Source organism: Armigeres subalbatus, chromosome 2, assembly GCF_024139115.2.
Source record: "Armigeres subalbatus isolate Guangzhou_Male chromosome 2, GZ_Asu_2, whole genome shotgun sequence".
NCBI lineage: Eukaryota > Metazoa > Arthropoda > Insecta > Diptera > Culicidae > Armigeres > Armigeres subalbatus.
The window spans coordinates 449,368,601-449,389,201 of NC_085140.1; the positions used below are offsets into that span (position 1 = coordinate 449,368,601).

Here is a 20,601-nt window from a genome sequence, read left to right on the forward strand (position 1 = left end):
TTATTTGCTGCAAAATATGGTCAGCTGCGCTTAATTTGCCAGCCATACTTGCTTTTCCATAATATTCTCATGATCTTGGTAAATAAAATCCGCGCTGCATCGCATACCTATCATTCGCGTGCTAATAGTAAGCTGCTGGCCCAATTCTGCCGAATGATTAAGTGAAACGGCGGTAACTATACCAATGGCAATGCATTTTAGCCTCGCCAAAGTACTGACCAGCATTTGAATTATGGAACAAAATTAACACGACCATTAAAAAATGTTTTAACTTCGTATTTAATACGGCAGCTGACCTTCATACTAATTTGATCACAATGGTAACGCAATAAGGCTCATTATGCCATGTGTTTTGGATCGTGAAGATCAAATTACATCACATCGGGCGGCTTGAGGGTTCATCCGTTTTGAATTAACTACACACAGAAGCGACGCACGCGACCGCGCTTCCATACTTGCGCATTTATAACGCTATGAATGAATTAAGATCACAAATTGGTTTTGCTCGAGCGAACAAAATTAGTTTCGGAAAATAACATTTCATAAAACGAGTGCACTTCATTAGGATGAAAAAAAAAATTTAATGACGTTTGATTAATAAAATTGTTTAATATCTAAAATTGATGCTTTTAATGATTCATTTAAGGCTGTTTAAAAATTATACATAATATCCTCCTCCACTGGACATGATCATGGGCCAATCGCTTCCAATCGCCCTGACGTTTGGCGCCCTCAGCTCCTCTTCTACCATAAAAACATGGTGTATTTTTCTATTTCTTCTTCTTTTTTCTTCTTTTTATTCTTCTTACTTCTACCTCACTGGGACATTGCCGCCTCGCAGTTTAGTTGTTCATTCAGCACTTCCACAGTTATTAACCGCAAGGTTTCTAAGCCAAGTTACCATTTTTGCATTCGTATATCATGAGGCTAACACGATGATACTTTTATGCCCAGGGAAGTCGAGACAATTTCCAAACCGAAAAATGCCTAGACCGGGAATCGAACCCAGCCACCCTTAGCATGGTCTTGCTTTATAGCCGCGCATCTTACCGCTAAGATAAGGAGGACCCCAGGGTGTCTACTCATATGTAAAAAACAAAATCCCCTGATTCCATTTGGTTTGATTTTCTCAGGCGTTTCACATTATTTTCTAGGTAAACAAACGTCACATACACCCGATTCTTTTTTACACGGGGGATGCGTTCCGTGTAAACAAAGTTTTCAGTTCAAAATTTGAAAATCCGTGTAAAAAAAGTTTTATGATTTCTCGACGAATCATGCAAAATGGAGCAACTTTGCAAAAATTTTGAATGAGATTTTTTTTACACGGCCGTGTAAAAAAAAAACCCAGATCAGTCCACCTAGCGTTGGTGGTGCCTTTCTCGCGCATTAAAAAAAATAAGAAAAACACATAAGAGAGGTCGAAATAGCACTTTAGGGGGATAGATTTTACTTTTTCCATCAATTCATATGCATTTGCGGTCATTTAAATGCATTGCTGCAATCCTTAAAAAAAAAATTTTTTTTCGTTTTTGAATTTTTTTTTCCAAGGGGGCCCCTTGGCAGAAAAACAATGTTTTTTCAATAACTTTGGAACGCAATGACCGATCGGGCCAATTTTCAATAGGAAACAACTAGAGCGCAATCCGCGTCGATTGCAACTTGTTGCGAGCAAATGGAATAATACTAAATACCAAAAAGTGTGTCTCACATTTTTGTACACATACACACACACACACATACATACATACCATACATACACACATACAGACGTCACCTCAATTCGTCGAGCTGAGTCGATTGGTATATAACACTATAGGTCACCGAGTCTTCTATCAAAAGTTCGGTTTTGGAGTGATCCTATAGCCTTTACGTATACTTTGTATACGAGAAAGGCAAAACCGTTTAAAAACAGAATCGGATGTATATAGATTTTAGCAGCTAAATAATCCATTCAAACCAGTAAATATTGCGAGAAACATTTTTTAAAGGAATTTTTTGGTGGCCTTACAAAAACAATGTTGTAAATTACTTAAGAAATTCCTTCAGGAATTCCTCCGCAAGTTCACCCAAAAACTGCTTCAGCCATTCAATCAAAATTCCTTCAGGAATCCCATCGGAAATTTCTCCAGGATTTCATTTGAAAAATTTATTTGCAAAAACTTTAGAAAACATCTCAAGAAATTGTTCCGGAAATTCCTTTAGAGACGCATTTGGCGATTCCTTTGCGTTTTTTTTTTTGGAACCTTTAGGAGCTTCTTCAAAAATGTCTTTTGAAACTCCCTTGGAAATACCTTTATAAAATACTTTGCAGATTTCTTCAGATATTCTTTTGAATTTTTTTTAGGAGTTTCTTTGGAAATTTGGTTAAGAATTCTTTCGGAAATTTCTTTGAATTTTATTTAAGCATTTTTTTAAAAGAAACTTAACAAAACTTCTTAAGGAAATGTGTTGATGCAAAAATATGAGATTGCTGGGTCCATGACGTTAGGCATAAGGACGTTATGTATAATACTACCTTCTTATGTCGTGGGCTGTTTTTAGTGCATTTCATGCTTAACATCTTTTATGCCTAACGTCCTTATACCTGACACGGGCTATACCCGAGATTACTACTGTCGCTCTTGTTCGCGTGACCAACATCTAATTTGCTTGGACCTAACAGCCAAGGTACCGGTACTATAAGTGTCAAATGGCCTTGTATAGCCTATTCAGATAACGCCATTTATGATCATAAATATCATGATAAACAACAACCTGATGCCATCCCCATGCATTCAATTTTTTTTCTCAACTTCAACACGATATTTATTACGATAAATAATCTAATCGTAATCTGAATAGGATATTAAGCTTTTTGAAGCATATTTTGGCAGAATAATTTCAATGGTTACAGCGCCACTAGCGTTCTATTACTTATGGTCTTTTGAAATTCCTTGGGATTTTTTAGGAACTCATTCAGAAGTATCTTGAGGAAAACTTTAGAAAACACCTGGTACAGTTTTTCCGGATATTTTGCTTTTAAGAATTCTTTGGAAATTCGTCTAGAATATCTTTAGAAACTTCTTTGAAAAATCCAATCGGTATTTTTTCGGCTATTCTTTCAAGAATTTCTTTGGACAAAATTCTTCACAAATCCCTTCAGGTGATTTTTTTAAAAAATCCACCGGATATTACTTGGAAAATTGATCCCGAAATTCCTTCGGAAGTTCCTCCATGAATTGCTTTAAAAAATCCTCAGTAATTTTGTATTTTTTTTAATATATTCCTAAAGAATTCCCAAGGGAATACTCAAAATAATTTACAAAGCAATCCTCAATTGATTTCCCGAGGAAATTCTTAGATTTCACCAAGAATGGCTTCGAAAATTATCCAGGAATTCTTTTGAAAATGGAAAAACCGTTTTATTTTTAAACAACGATCCATTCATATTCACTACATTTTCAATAGACGAATCCAAGTAAAAATAAGAAGAAGATACACGACGGTGTTAACTTTGACAGACCCTACAGCATAGGAAGATCATTTTAAAATGCTTATAACAAATTTTAGACACTTGTCATAAGACGAGTTTATACCATCCCATTGAATTCCACCACTTAATTGTATCTTGACAGATACGTATTTCGACTCGACTTGTACGAGACACTGAAGACGGCCTTACTGTTGAGGTCGAAATACGTATCTGTCAAGATACAATTAAGTGGTGGAATTCAATGGGATGGTATAAACTCGTCTTATGACAAGTGAAGACATTCCACTAAAAAGCTCAAAATAATTTTCTTATCAAATTTTAGACTAAATTAAAATCTGATTGAAATATGATACGGAAAAAGTTCCGAACTGTATGATAGATACATTTTGGAAAATATTATAAAAATTGAGATAAGCTTCCGAATATGTAATTCAGAACATTTTCCGTACCCTACATTAATCAGATTTTAATTACAATTTGTCTATAATTTATTATAAGCATTTTAAAATTATCTCCCTATGCTGTACTGTAGGATCTGTCAAAGTTAACACCGTCGTGTGTCTTCTTCTTATTTTTACTTGTATTCGTCTATAGATTTAATTGGCATATTTATTGAAATATTGTGAGGGATTTTTTTTTCATCTTTTGAGTTTAATTCCACTCATGATCACCGGGTATTGAAATTTCCCTGATTATGTCAGAAATTCCCTGATAATTCCAGGTTTTCCAGATAGCCATCTTGTACGGTGGGGTAAAACGGACACGATCTGGTGTGAGTAATATGGACCATATGAAGTACATGCATTTTTTTCACCGAAATTTTAATTTGAATAGTTTGCAAACATGAGGGGTTTGAGTAAGTTACTTTCAGCGTGTGATAATACATTAACAACTTAGCATGTCAATTGGTGAGCAGCAAGCCATGACACCTCGTCCTCTTCGTTGTCAGATCACCCACGGAGAGCTGCTGTCGTGCTGTCATAGCCATTTCGCTTCGACCATTTGGGGCTACACATTTAGGCGGTCCTGTCAGTTTTTTTTAATCCTGACGCTGATTTCAAAAGGTGAGATGTGATCAAGGGGTTATTATTAAATTATTAAAATATTTGAGGGTTTGAAAAAAAAACACAAGGCAAGGTGGTTTGTATTACCACAAAGCGCGTCTAGAAGACCGCTGAAAAACGGATTGTGGTTTGGAAAATCACAAAGCACGTCGGGACGACCACTGCAAAACGGATTGTGGTTTGAAAAATCACAAAGCGCGGTGGAACGACCGCTGGAAACCGGATTGTAATTTGGAAAATCACAAATCGCGGCTGGAATACCGCTGGAAAACGAATTGTGGTTTGGAAATTCACAAAGCACGTCGGGTCGACCATTGGAAAATGGATTATGATTTGGAAAATCACAAAGCGCGTCTGAAAGACCGCTGAAAAACGGATTGTGGTTTGGAAAATCAGTTTCCAAAAGAATTGATCGGTTTCTCAAATGCAACACGCATAAACAACTTAGAAAAAAAAATCATTGCGTCCTATGTCAGTGGATTATTTTGCTTTTTTTATGAGAGAAGAAGGGGAATGTGGGGTTTGAGTAAGTTACTTCATTTTCGTTACTCAAAGCTCATATTTTTTAATTTCACACATATATTAAATGAACTGATTCCAAAATTTGATGATTTTAGCTTGTAAATTTAATTTTTGGTGGCTTGTTGAAGCTAATGCTGTAAAGCATCTCCAGAACAAATTTGTATGGCAAAAGAAAATTTGACTAACTTTTTTTTCAGGAAAGATTCTGAACGATCTGGTATCATGTATTAAAACCAATTTTTCGTCTTCTTTTCGGTGGTTAGTGTGGTGATTTGCTCCTAAATGCTCCAAAGCTGGAAATTAACTGCTTCAATGTTAGAATGAGGACGCTCTTAATGCTTCAGAACTTAAGGCTTGCGCCTCCAGAGGTACTAGAGTAGCATAGTATATGTTGGATAACAATTCTAAAATGAATTTAGCGTTCCAAAATTAATCTTTGGTGAAAAAGTCCAGTAACATATTAGGTTTTGTTTAGGGTTTGTTCTTGCTTCACACCTCGGAAAAAATTTGCGCTGAATTTGATTTGGGCTGGGTTTTTGATTTTCCATGTCAAAATTATATCAAGCTCTATCTGGCATAAGGGCGAATGTCACAAGACAGAAATCTCTTCGTCGACTTTGACAAGGAGGGGATTTTCTTTGCGGATTATCACTTCCGAACGATAGAAAACAATGAGAACTTGCGTTCTGAGGTGATAGACCGCAAGGAAATTCTTTGCTTGTCACTTTTATTTAAAAGAGGGGAAGTCGACGAAGAGAATTTCCTCTTGCGACGTTCGCCCTTTTACCAGATAGAGCTTGATATCACTCTCACCCGTCTAAAAATACGCAGGGACAAAATCCGTGAGCCAAATCCGCCGGAAAAATCTTATGAACTTTCCCAGAAATTCTCTTAGTTTCTCCAAAATATTAATTTGAAAATTATTATCAAGTGAAACCTCACTTCAAAGTTTTTTTGGTCATTTGCCAAGTATTACAAATCGAAGTAAATTGATCGAATAGGTAAGTGCATTGCGTATTTAGTAAGCAAATTTACTCTATTTTACAATATTGAATGCCACCGTTGCGGTCGCATTTTCACTTTTCTAAATGGTTACTAATTTTGGTTTCGGCATCCAGGTGGAATCGGTGAAATATCAAGGCAAATAATCAGTTTATTGCCTAATTTCAGGCTATAGGATAAGTTGTAAGCAAAAACAACAATTTTTAAAATTTGAAGAAATGTGTATAATGTACTTAAATGCAATAAATTACGTTAATATTACTAAAATAAATCTCGATATTTTCAGCCATAACACCCTCAATTCATATTTTTTTTAAATTTTGAGTGAGTTTTTGGGGGTGCCGACAACCTACCACCAACCAGCATGGCATAAAAAAACGCTGACCAAATTGTTAATACCAAATTGTTAATAAAATGTTTCCAATAGTTGGAATAAGTCAAAACTCTTTACTATTTATTGGCTTATGCCTGCAGGCTTTTATTGGTACGGAAATATCACCACATTACGCAAATGTGAACTATAAACAAAAGGGTTCCGACAACCGACCACCTTCTCTTACTCTTCGGAATTTCCAAGGGAAGATCGTCGGAATATCTTAATGACCTTTTCAGTCAAATGACTATTTCGGGCAACGCAGTTTTCAGTTGAATAGCCTATTTGGCGAAACGATTTTTTCGGCTGAATGACATATTTGGGTTTGGCCTAATGGTTTGTTCGGCCAAATAACATGTTTCCGTCGTTTGGCTGAAAGTCATTCGGCGGAAGGTTTTTTAACCGAATGCCATTCGACCGAGTAACACGTTAAGCCGGAAGTAATCTAGCCGACTTCCATTCGGCCGAAACAAACGTTTGTCCGAAACGGTAATTAGGTCGAAAACTGAAAACTCGAACTGATAATTTGGCCGAAAATGTCGTTTGACCGAAAATGCCGTTTGGTGGAAATGGTCGGTGGACAGAAAGACTTATAAGGCTCAAAAATGTGCTTTCAGCAGAACAACCATTTCGGCCAAACGGTCTCTTCTGCCAATTGAGCTATTCGGCCAACCGATTTATTCTATGAGAAAAAAAAAGATCGGTCGAACGTCATTTTCCGCCGCATGTACCTTACGACTAAATGACATTTTCGGCTAAATAACTTTAGGCTAGATGGGCTTTGGCCAAATGTTTTTTTCGGTCAAATGACATTCGACCAAACACCTTTCGGCCAAATGGCTTTCTGCCAAAACGACCACCATTCAAAAAATCTATTTCAAAGAGAAAATCTTTAGGTTTCAATAATGCAGAGCTTCATAAAGCTGCTCATTACCATGTATGAGAAGTTAAGCCATCTTCAAGAAAGGTCACAGACTGTTGTGTGTCTATTATAGAGAGATCACTCTTCTGAACTCGGCCTACAAAATTCTATCTGATACCAGGCAGGTTATCATAAGGGTCAATCAACGGCGGACCAGATGTTTAGTCTCCGGATGATCCTTGATAAATTATAAGAGTACAATTTGCAGACTCATCATCTGTTCATTGATTTCAAAGCAGCGTACGATTCAGTGTAAAGAAATGAGCTGTGGCGAATAATGTCTGAACATGCTTTTCAGGCGAAACTGATCAGGCTGATACGTGCAAAGCTTAATGGCTCGAAATCAAGTGTTCGGATTGCAGACGACGTGTCAATCTCGTTTGTGACCTTAGATGGATTAAAGCAGGGTGATGCACGTTTGACTTTATTGTTCAACACTGCACTCGAGGGGGCAATTAGAAGATCTGGCGTGCAGAGAAATCCCACTATCATCACACGGTCGCATATGCTCATGGGTTTGCGAACGACATCGATGTCATTGAAATCCCTCGCTATACTATACCAAGACAAGGTACACGGTTGCGGGTAGATATAGAGGAAGACCTTGTGATGGTAGTGCTGTGTGGCAATAACATTTTCCGTGAAATCAAAAAACTTCAGTGAGACGGAAACAAAATTTGCTCTTGATAAAACACTAATTCAGAGACCATTTATGAACCTGAAAGGTGAACCTTAATAGAGGCGGACCGGAAAGCTTTCGGGATTTTAGAGCGAAGAGTGTACAATATTCGGTGAAAAACTAGAAAATAATATATGAGCAGACACTGTATCAAGTGTTCAATGAAGAAAATATTGTGAATAGTATCAAATACAGCAGACTTCAGTATGCTGTTCACACATTGCAACTGTCGGAAGAATGAATCTTCTTCTTCTTCTTCTTCTTATTGGCATTACATCCCCACACTGGGACAGAGCCGCCTCACAGCTTAGTGTTCATTCAGCACTTCCACAGTTATTAACTGCGAGGTTTCTAAGCCAGGTTACCATTTTTGCATTCGTATATCATGAGGCTAACACGATGATACTTTTATGCCCAGGGAAGTCGAGACAATTTCCAATCCGAAAATTGCCTAGACCGGCACCGGGAATCGAACCCAGCCACCCCTCAGCATGGTCTTGCTTTGTAGCCGCGCGTCTTACCGCACGGCTAAGGAGGGCCCCTAGGAAGAATGAATAGCGAAAATAATATTCAACAGAGAACCTATGAAACAGCTGACCAAGGCCAGGTACGAAATAACATAATGTTAATAACATTTATCTTTTAATCAGGTACTATAGAAGGCTTGAAATCTTAGGATCTAGAGAAAATGTATTCCACTGAGTCATTGTTTGAATAGTTATTTTCATCGCCATCCGTAATTAGTTCATTTTTCCCAATGCATACGTTATGGTAATTCGAGCACTCTTTAATTAAAAATAAAATATTCATAGCAGCTTTAGTCATATGATTGAGTTTGTAACTGCCAGCATGCTTATAAGAAAACTTCATTGTTTATGAACAGTGGAGGGTGGTTTACGATTCGACCAGCTCTGTAGCTAATGAACCAATGTACATATTTTTTTTGAGAAATGTCAAAACCAGGAGGTAAACACCAGTGCCAGACTCTTAACCCTCTTTATACAATATTTACTTGGCGTATACTCCTGTGTCGGCGGCATCGGTATTTGATCAGCACTTAAGTTGATTGAAACCGTACCGATAAGTGCCGGGCAGAAACCAACCGCCCAACTAAATGCAATTCGATGCGTCCCATTCGCGGGGGAAAATATTTGCGCTTCCGGGATAAGTTGACGGCATTATAAACAAGAATATTAGATGTGCCTGCAGCGTATTGAATATGGTAGGTGTAACACATTTTTCTTAGAGAAGTTTTCTTCTAAGTCAGGCAACCGTTTTATTTATTAGATAAATCATTTTGACTTTGGCAGTTTGTTGTTCACCTGCTATAAAAAATTGAAGATTTTTATATTGAAATTAAACAGAACATCTGAAATTAACAAGAAACACTTTTAAATGGCAAGAATAAAATGACTTGTTCTTGTATAAATATAATGGAGCACGGCAAAGATGTTTGAAGAAAATGATTTGAAAACAACACCAAAGACCATTTTGATGAAAACATTTGTGTAAGATTATGATGGACTGTACGCGATTAGGAAACCACTTACCAGCGACACACGAGCAGTTCGTCAGCCTCACCGGTAAGCTCCGAGCGAAATGGGGGCCCTTCGAGGGCGCATCGGTTACTTTCCGGCGTCGTTGGCATCTATTCCGCTCCGTTCCGCTCGCGTCCCACGCTATTGCCAGTACCAGCAGCGATGATGACTGATGTCATTCCGGCCGGGTGGCTAATGTAAAATGCACTCCGGGCCGCTCCGGTTGCCGCTGGCGATGATACCGATGACAATTATGTTGATGAAGATGTTGATAACACCCGTCAGTCTAGTTGTAGAGCACGGGCAGGCAGTTGTGGTAAAGATCGCGGCTCTGGGGAAACAAAAGAAGAGGGTAACGAGATGGCCATTAGTGTCATATCGTCAGGTACATAACGCTAACTAGCGAGATAGATTGCGCCTTGGGGCGATTTTTTTATGGACGGGGACACGTGTCCCAGTTGGGTGCAGCACACCTCTTTCACCGCAAGACTATGGTCATGCGCCGCGTGTTTTTCATAATGTTTTATAACGATAAAAAAGTGGAAAAAGGAGAACAAAGAGCACACGAGTGCGGCAGATGACGCGGAAATCTGAGCTTGGGATTATCTCATTATGTGCGGCAGGCTGATTAATGGAGGTTTATTAGCGACTGACTCTATTAGCAAGCTTGGATATAACGATGAAGATTGACGACTCTGTCTGCGTTTGGTGAAGGTGAATAAGGTTGGAACAATATGCATTATGATGATCATAGAAAATCTTGGCGTAATTTAATGTTCGTTTTTTATATTTTCTTAAGCCACCTATACTCGCATATTAAAATAACATTCGCATTTTCAGATCATTCTTCAGTTAGCATTAGCATTTCGCACAAATTCGTAGGTGATACAAGCCTAGATTATTGTATCAGAGTAGCATTACATCCTTCCGTTAGATGAAAGCAAGCCACTCTTCAACATTCGATATGTGTCCTGACCACGTTATTGCGAATGCTGAGGAATGGAAAGGATGATACGTTGCACACCTAGGAAAGATGCAGAGCTCAACGACCTCTCATAGGTGCCACGGGAGGTTTTCGGAATTGTTAGTGTGAAACAAAAGTATAACAATAGGGAACGTTTTGGCAGAACGTCAAACACAAAAAGAAACAAAGTAGGAAAGGGACAAGCCTGGAGTTGAACTCACGACATCCTGCTCATAAGGCAGAAGCGATAGCCACTAGACCACCGAGCATGTCTAGGATCTTGAAGGGAAATGTTCCTTCAGTGGTCGTAAAAACTAACTTTGATTCCCATAGTGCTGCTCTCCATTGACTGTTTATGGAATGCATCACTATTGATACAGTTGCACAACTATAGCTACAAGGAAAATAATTTTATTATACCAGATATTGTTGAAAATAAACTCCGAAATGAATTTTCACAATCGAATGACAAATAATTACTCCACTACATACTACTTTCGGCGGTGACAACTCTACAATTAGTCTCATGTCGTATGAGCAACAGCAAAAACCATGTTTAAGTCAGATGCAAATCTTAGCCTTCCTACTAACCTCCCGCGCTTAGCAAGAGACACGCCTTTTCTAGGCCACAGTCGAGTACCTGCCTTCGCATAATTCGGTTAATTTCATTGCACGCACGTGATATTAATGAGCCATAAAGTTTCGACACGTACCGCAGACGCTTAACCCCGGAATGAAATCATGCCGGCAAATTGTAAGTCGCGACATGAACGCGATCGCGAAATCCTAAGCTGCAGCATGAATTGTGTACAAATGCCAATTTTATGCTAAAAACTGTATTATTGCCTGCACTCGACGAGCACGCACGAACGATCTTCTGCTGCGAGCTGCGTCGCCGCCATCGTCGCGTCAAACTCAGCTGTCGGGGGCCCAGAGTGCCCTCGTTATTCAGCATATGTGTAACACGATTTGTACCACGCCTCACTCGGTGCTCGAATTTTGTTGGCCTGAACATGAAAGTGCAGAAATACGCCCAAACTGGCAAATTTCCCACAAAGTGTTTTGTGTGATAATTTCAATGTGTTACCAAGAAGTAGCGATTTTTTCAGCTACAGATAAATCGTGTGATAGGGGAGGATGGGTTGATATATTCCGCTTTGGATTTAGTTCTCTATTTTGCCTCTAGGGTGATACCGCCTAAAAGGGGTTTGAAGGAACCAGGTGGAGAGAATTGTTGGGACTCATATTGATTAATAAAATTTAAGAAATCTAATTATATTTTCAATTTATAAAGTACAAATCGTATAATGGCTGTTAAATATCGAAGCGGAGGACCATAGTAAACATTTATTTTTCAAAAAGTCATTACTAGTGATGACATGTATTTGTAAAAGTTAATAGTAGCTAATACGTCAATGCCTTGGCTTTGATTACGCACGGTAAGCCTTCTCAAACCTATTGATGCATTTGGGTCCTCTTTCCCCCAACATATGCGCCAGTCGGCACAGTCGCGATGCAGTGTCGCTATGATACCGAAAGCTTCTCGAAAAACTGTTTCCACCGACGATACCGGCCACAGCCTGTCAACTAACGGCGAAAAGTGGATACGCGAAAACTCTTACCTTGTGTGAAATGGCACGTTTCCGTGTCATCGCAGGTTTTGGGATATTGCATTCATACACACGGCCTCGGACGTGTCGAAACTGATGGGAAAAGGGGGATAAGAGAAAGAAAATGTAGGTTCACCTGGTACCTACTTTTAATCAAAAAGCATCTTGCGTTTTGAATTTTCACTTTTCTGCTGCACATGAAGTGAAATCGGTACAGCGAGCTACATGCACCGAAACGAGACAACGAGGACGTTGTTTGCCGTCATCAGCTGATCCGGTGAGGTTTTATTTGCGGACAATGGGTTTCCAGGTGGGGGTTTAATTTGATGATGTTTGTATTTAATTCTATTTTTCGTACAACGCATTTTCATGCTCAATGCTTAGGTATGTCGTACACAACTCGAGATATCTCATTAAGGTGTCTTTGAGACGGAACCAAACGTTATTTGAGCGCTATTGCTCCAAATGGTTCTGGTACCGTTGAAACAGGTCGGTTAAAACAGTGATTATGAAGCAACAATTTTCATCAAACATTTAATTATTATGCCTACATATAGCAAATAAATTACTAGAAAACTCTCAGATCGTTTATTTGTCGTTAAATCCTTCAGAGTTGTCGTGAACATCATTTCGCCAGTTCATCGAAGTGGTACAGAATGAAGAAATTAGTAGTAACCAGCTTTCATGATTTTTAATATACTTTTTTAAAGTAAATCTGTCCATAAACAGACAATTATGATCACTTTTATTGGATTTTTTACCTCATACGACAGCTTACCCGAGTAGCACACATGTTGCATGTTAGATGCCGCAACTTATATATGACTGAATTTGGTCATATTTGAGATGCTGCATGACATTATAAATTTGCAGCATCTGAGTAGCTTCATCTCTAGCTAACTATTTATGGAATTTTGTAGCACATGCAAATACCGTCTTTCATAGGGATACAGCCGAAAACTGGATTTTCATCCCATAGTTTTTATATTCATCTAATCAAAAACGTTAATTAAAAGTAAATGTGGTTTTATTCTTCTTTTTCATAACAAGATTAATCTGTGTCTGGGAGATGAAAATAGAACAGTTGAATCATTTGTTTGAGAAACAACATATATCGCCTGTCATAAGACGAGTTTATACAATCCCATTGAATTCCACCACTTAATTGTATCTTGACAGATACGTATTTCGACCTCAACAGTAAGGCCGTCTTCAGTGTCTCGTACTTGACTCGACTTACGAGACACTGAAGACGGCCTTACTGTTGAGGTCAAAATACGTATCTGTCAAGATACAATTTAGTGGTGGAATTCAATGACAGGTGAAAGCATTCCACTAAAAAGCTCAAAATAATTTTCTTATCAACATATATCGATTTCGAGTAGAGATAGCTACTTTTCTTCGATGGGACTCGAATCCACGACCCTCAGTACGCTTGATTTGTGCTTATAACCAACTAAGCTAAGAAGGCCCATCGTTGGCGTACGCTACGGCTTAGCGGCTACTGTATGAGCCCGAGATTCCAAAATCTGACGCATAGTCGAAGCGCTCGGAATCCATTTCCCAAAATAACAGACGAAAAAAATCATACATTTACGAAAAAAAATTCACAATTTTTGTCAGAATATACGTATAAAAATCGGTTCAGAATCTATATAATAAAAATGAAATGGTCTGTGTTCGTATCCGCATGTCTCGAAATTTGTCCATCCAGCAATTCCTTCGGTAATTTACCCAAGTTTTTTTTCAGATATTCTTTCGAGAATTCCCTCCAAAAGTGTCTGCGAAATTTGTTCCACGAATTCCTTCGAGTATTCCTCTAGTACTATATTCGGAAAATTCATCAAGAGTTTCTCCAAGAATTATTTTGAGAGTTCATCCGAGAATCCCTTTGAGATTTGCTTCAAGTAATTTATGCAGGAATTCGATTGAGATTTGTTTCCGGATTTATCTCAAGATTTGCTGCAAGAATTATTTCACCGTTTTCTCCATGGATTTCATCCGTACTACTTCCAGGAAATACTTTGGGATTTCATACAGTAAATGCTTAGGAAATCGAGATTTTTATGTGGAGTTTCTCCTAGGAGCTCCTTCAAAATTTCCCCTGGATTTCATTTAGATTTTCGTCAAAGAAATCCTATTTCTTTTCATTAAATTTCTTTTCTTAGTTCTTTGTAACTTCTTCCAAGTATTTTTTGCGAATACTTGCACAAATTTCTTCCAGAATTCCTATAGGAATTCCTGCACGAATTGTTTCAAGAATTCGTTTGATAAATCCTATATAATAAAAATGAAATGGTCTGTGTTCGTATCCGCATAACTCGAAAACGGCTGGATGGATTTTCTTCATATCTTCAGCAGATATGTTCGTTATCGTTTCCGACGGGTTTATATGATATTTCCTCATGTGAAAATCATAAGTAAAGTTGAGTAAATCGTGAAAAACTAAAATAAAGATTCGTATGGAAATTTTGCATGGGCAGTTCACAACGCGCATTTCCGCCTACTATGCAGGACAACGTCTGCCGGGTTGACTAGTTAGTAATATATATCAGGAATTTCTTAAAAAATATCCATGAATTCCTTGAGGAAATTCTCCTGGGATCCCTTCAGAATTTGCTCCATAAATTCCATTAGTAGATCGTCCAGGGAAATTCCGAAGATGTTACTTCCCTCTAGAAATTTCCCAAAGAAGTTATCGGTTGGTTCCCTTTTTTTAATTCTTACAGCAGCTGCTCTAAAAATATATCTGAAAGAGTCTTCACAATTTTATTAATGAGTTCTCCCTGGAAATCCTCTCAGTTGTTCCTTCAGAAATTTGTCTAGGAGCTATCCTTGGAATTCCGCTTCCAAATAATAACTGAAGAAATGTCAATAGACTACTGAGTTCTGAAGCAGGCCAAGTTCTAGTAGCAGTGTAGAGCCATCAAAAAAAAGAAGAAAACTGCAAGAAGTTTCTCCAGGAATTCATCCAGAACGTCCTCCAGAAATGAAGGATTTCTTCAGGATTTTTCAGCAATTCCTTAGACAATTCTAGCATGAAGTTCTTCGAAAACTCATACCGAAATTCTATCGGAAATTACTTCAAATATTACTGTGGTACCACCTTCAGGAACTTATTTTACAATTTTCAGATACAGTCGACTCTCCATATTTCGATATTCTATATCTCCCTATGACGATGGTTTTCTCGGTCCCTTCAATTCACATACATTTGAGTATTCTGTATCTCAATAACCTCCTTATCTCGATATCTCTCTACCTCAATCTGGTCATATTTTGTTTCAGGATTCTCTCTCCCTATGCCGATATATTCATATTTCTAGGCTACTAGACCATTTTTGAGCAATAACAAACACATGAACAACAAGAGATGACATTTGTTTTGTTGTCGTTTTTCATAGCAACGAGCTTTCTTCAATCTAGTACACATTTCAATTTTTCTTTCATTCCTCGATGGTCCCTATCAATATCGAGATGTGGAGAGGCGACTGTATTTTCTGACATGTTGATCCGGGAATTTCGTAGGGAATTCCTCCAAAAATTTCTTAGGGATTCTTCAGGAATCATTCCATCAGCAGATACCGTGGTGCATCGAAACCCGTACATTTAAGCACTTCAGTATATGAAAAAATCTCTGGAAAATACAAATCGAATGAAAATAGAACGTTCGTCATTGATCTTGCTGCACGAGGCCTTCTATTTTTTGTGTGCTCCGCATTGAAAGCAAGAATATGAAATTACGAACAAAATCAACACCTGTCGAATCGAAATCCATCCATCGTGGACGAAATTTGAATCATACGATCATAATCCGTACAGTTATTTCATAACAAAATATTTAAATTAAAGCTGGCCAATTGTTCAGACTAACATTGTAAATAGTTGAAAATTAAACACACTCACTTTCGGTGCAATTGCGTTAAAAACGCGAACAAAATGGCGCCTGAAGCCTCGCGTTTGCGGGGTGGAGATTTGTTTTTTAATTGTGTTATTTTAATTTCATAGCCTACTTTCCATTTGAATGATCAGAAAGCTTACTGTCAGATATAAGATCAGGATAAGATAAATGATTAATAAACTAATTCCCTCAAACGCTGTTTATTGATATCTCACGAAGTGGACGGATTTCGGCCCCCCACGGTACTCCATAAATTTTCTCAAAAGCTACCCGAATAAAAAATATTATAGAAAAACCATACAAATAGTATACTCTAGGAGTTTCTACAAAAAATCCAACAGTAATTCGCTCAGGATCAGAGCCGTACAGTGTGTTCCCGGCCAACAACAGTAGCCTTCATGTAACAAATGACCTATCCTGAATAAACAGCCGAGATGATATGGCCAAAGTGAGCGCGACCCAGTGCCTTTTTTGTTGGTGTTCTGGTTTCGAATCCCGCTATGGTCATAAATTGTTTATACAGTCGACTCTCTACATCTCGATGCTCTATATCTCGATATCAACCCTCTATGTCGATGGTTTTCTCGATCCCTGCAAACATACAATTTTGCTTTCTACACCTCGATAACCTCCCTATCTCGATGAGTGTTGGTAATATTTTGTTCAGGATTCCTTCTCCCTATGTCATTATACTCAAATTTCTAAGCTATTAGGACCATCTTTGGGCAATAACAAACACATCAGAAACAATAAATGATATTTTGTTTTGTTGTCGGTTTTCATAGCAATGAGCTTTTTTCGATCTAGTGCCCATATAAATGTTCCTTCCATTCCCCAATATCTCCCTACCCTATCTCTCCTAATTGCTTCAAGGCAGGAAAATTCAAAAAAGCAAAACAAACGGCGTATTCTGACCGTCTCTCTTGGATTCGTTTTTTGAGAGCATCGAATACGTTGGCGCAATTTCTGTGGCCTGATTTGACAATTGCTTTAACATAAATTTGACCTTCACATCGGCTTCTTATAAAGTGCAGAACTCACGACAAAGTAGTTCCACAGCACCTTGAACAGGTTCGAGGCCTTGCACTATTTCACCTACCACCAAAAAATCATTGTCACCAAAGTTGAATTTGGATTGAAACTTCAAATCGATCAGAGTTGTTTTAACGGGCCTCTTCAACTCGTTTACTCGTTTAAGCATGTATAACATACTATTCCAGCGTGTCTTGATATCACAAGTTATTTTCCGAATTCAGAAGAAATACTACGACACGTACCTATTTCATAATTCCATATATTGCGGGAAAATTCTCGACGATGTGAACAATATTCATTGAAGAAAAAGTCATTGGGAATTGGACAGATGGCTAAGTGAATAGAGCAACACGTTTGAATAATGACGATGATGATCGATTTTTGCTGTATTGTGAACGTTGCCAATGATGCTTCTTACTTGTGGAAAGAATTGCGATCTATCTATCGTCTAACGTCGATTGGACGAAATATGATGAACAGACAGAGTATAAGTCATTTAAAATTTCAAGGTCTGATACAGTTACGACTATTTGATTTTTTTTAGAATTATTGTGTTTAGGCTTACAATGCAACAACCTTTAGCTGATAGATGTAGATAAAACCATTCCAGATTTTTACATCCTGACATCAATATTTGAAATACCGAAAATACCGGTATTTTCCGTTTCTAAAACCGGTATTTTTTTATTCCTTTATTTATTTGGTAGGCACTCTGTGTTACTTAACCGCTTAACTGCCGAGATCTACTGTGGTATTTTGCAGCCAGAATCCACACAGAATCTATTTTTAGATTTTTCCATTATTCATTGTTGTTGTCGTTGCTGGTCCATCTCGTCGTGAGTCCATTGTGTTCGTTTTGTCCATGTCGTGTATCCAATGATCGTTGCATTGTCCGGTTGCCATTTATCCAGGTAACGTTGGAGGAATGCCTCCGAGAAGAACAAGTTGTCAGTTGTCATCAGGCAGCCGTGACGGTGAGGCGTGCACCCCAATACGCCACCGCATAAGGCTGCGCATCCGGCAACTGACGAGGGTTTTGGTGGAGGGGCTGGGAATCGAACCCATGACCATTTGCTTGAAAGGCGAACGTGTAGCCAACTACGCTACGGGACCCCCCGAAAACCGGTATTTTCGGTACTCAAAATTGCCCGGTAATACCGGTATTACTGGTTTCGGTACTACCGGTTGGACCACCCTAGTTTTTAATTACAATTATCCGGTTCTGGAGTTCAACAAAAATAGTGTGTCTATTCGGCCTTAGCATAGAAGTTGACCACCTCAAGCCGACAACCGCAGTATCACAGTCCCTAAAAGCCATATCATAGATCATTTCTCAGAACGATGTTCCAAAACTTGATCTCCATTTTTAGTCTTAGCCTTCCGGGACTTGCATGTTCCTGGATCACTCACGCAGTCCCACCGCTCTTGTGGACAACAAGCGGACTTTTTTTTAAAGGAATTGTACTTTTTACAACGGTGCGTCCTGGAACGTTAACTCTGAACTTACTGTCCATCTGACTATTTACAAAGCATCGAAACAAATGGTATCTCTTATCCGACGTTTTTCATCAACCAGTACGTCTGATTTATGTCTTCGACTTCTTCACTTTCTTTGCACTCATTCGGATCCGAAGTATATTTGCACCGCATTCGACAAGCAGGTAAGCGTCCTCCAACTTCAAACTACTGAATATCGCAACACTCTCATCTTCATTAAATCTTCAACTGCAACAGGAAGTGTCTCGATTGTGGAAGCTTCCTAATCAAACGACGGTGGCATCGGAATCTTCAATGGCCGCAACAGTTTTATTTTATTTTTATCAAGGTAAACTTTGAAATTTTCGGGTTCTTCACTAGTTGTAAAGGCTAGGACTGACAAAACACTCGGCAGAGGGAGGAGGCTAAATACGATTCCCTCAGGACAAACAAAAATAAAATAAAATTAAGTACATATTTACCATCCTCGGAGGCAGGACAGGACTGACGTCTCCTAGGCCAGCAAATTAGGAGCCTGTTTCACAGCCTAGTCGGAAGGCATGCTGCCGGAAACCATATCTGCCGTATGTTTCTGGTTTATCCCACAACCGGCGGTACACCAACCTCTCGATAACTTTGAACACCAAATTCCAGCAAGATTGACCGGTATTGCAAACCATCTCGCTAAGAGACACTGTTTTTCGGGAATGGGCAGACGATACTACGCCGTCACCTGTCCAGGAAGGATTAGCCAGACCAATTTGAAAAGTGATGAACTTCTCTTTCTTGAAAAAATCACGTTAATAAAGACTAAAAAAAAGACCAATTTGAAATCCAGATTTTCCGATTCAGATTCAAAATTCAATCATTTCTAAAGCATTTTTAGCAAATCTAATGAGTTTTCTTTAAAATATGAATTTTATTATGTTTTCATTTTTTGCTCTCTTGACAACTTGAAGAGCACTAGAATTTTCAAATAAATATTTGTAACGGCCTTATTAAGCGCAGGAGACCCGCATGTGCGTTCCACTCTTTTTCTTCATTATTTATGAAACCCGTTATCAATATTGCAATAATAAAATTATAAAAAATCATTTTTTACTGGTAAATTGCCATTGATATGGCATTACCAAGAAAAAGTCTGAAGTTCCCTCTATTTCTTCATTATAAGGCTGAAACAAATTTTATTTTCGTCTTCTGTCTTCGCTCCCCTCGAGATTTGGGGCCAAATTCAATAAGTAGAAGGGGAATCTAAAAGTAATATTGTAAAAAAAAACACCTAGCGGTGTTGGTGCCTTTCTCGTGCAAAAAAATAATAAAAAATATGAGTGAGTGATTTTTAGCGTGTTTTGCACAAAGAAAATAGTATTTTGGCCATAACTTCTGATCCCATAGTCCAATCTGGCCAATTTTCAATAGCAAACAATGGGACAGGATTCTTAGTCGAATGGAACTTGTTGCGAGTAATTCGGCCAATGCTAAGTTCCAAAAAGTGTGTCTACAAAATTTTGTACACATACACACACACATACATACATACACACAAACAGACATCACCTCAATTCGTCGAGCTGAGTCGATTGGTACATAACACTATGGGTCTCCGAGCCTTCTATCAAAAGTTAGGTTTTGGAGTGATCATATAGCCTTTACGTATACTTAGTATACGAGAAAGGCAAAAAAGAAATTGAGGACTTTCATAGAAAAATGATTGAGAAAACTGAAAAGTTTTTAGATTTTATCATTTTTTTCATTATTTTTTTATTCCCCACCCTCTTTATTATCCAAAGACCAATAGGACAAAAGATGGAATTATAATTTATACCGGCCTAGTCCATCCCACTGAAAAAAAGTGTTGTGGTACCTGCATTATCAAAAATCGGCACAAGGAAAATATTCACTGGTTCTAAGCTCATGTCAAAACTCCTATCGAAATGGTTGCAATTCAAATATCATGTACTTGCGTTAAACCAAACAGCTCCAGACACCAACCAACCCCATTTTCAAATGAATGCATTCGATGCACCCTTTTATCCATTC

At 38.3% G+C, this 20,601-nt stretch overlaps 1 protein-coding gene across 3 annotated transcripts in view; it reads right to left on the bottom strand.

Annotated features, from left to right (window-relative positions):
* Positions 1–20,601, bottom strand: part of LOC134213730 (beta-1,4-glucuronyltransferase 1) — a 286,461-nt gene that overhangs the window by 25,477 nt on the left and 240,383 nt on the right. For all 3 annotated transcript variants that reach the window (XM_062693043.1, XM_062693044.1, XM_062693045.1), the window contains one exon: positions 9,588–9,906. The gene's annotated coding sequence lies outside the window, so the exon portion shown is untranslated. The remainder of the gene's footprint in view (positions 1–9,587; positions 9,907–20,601) is intronic.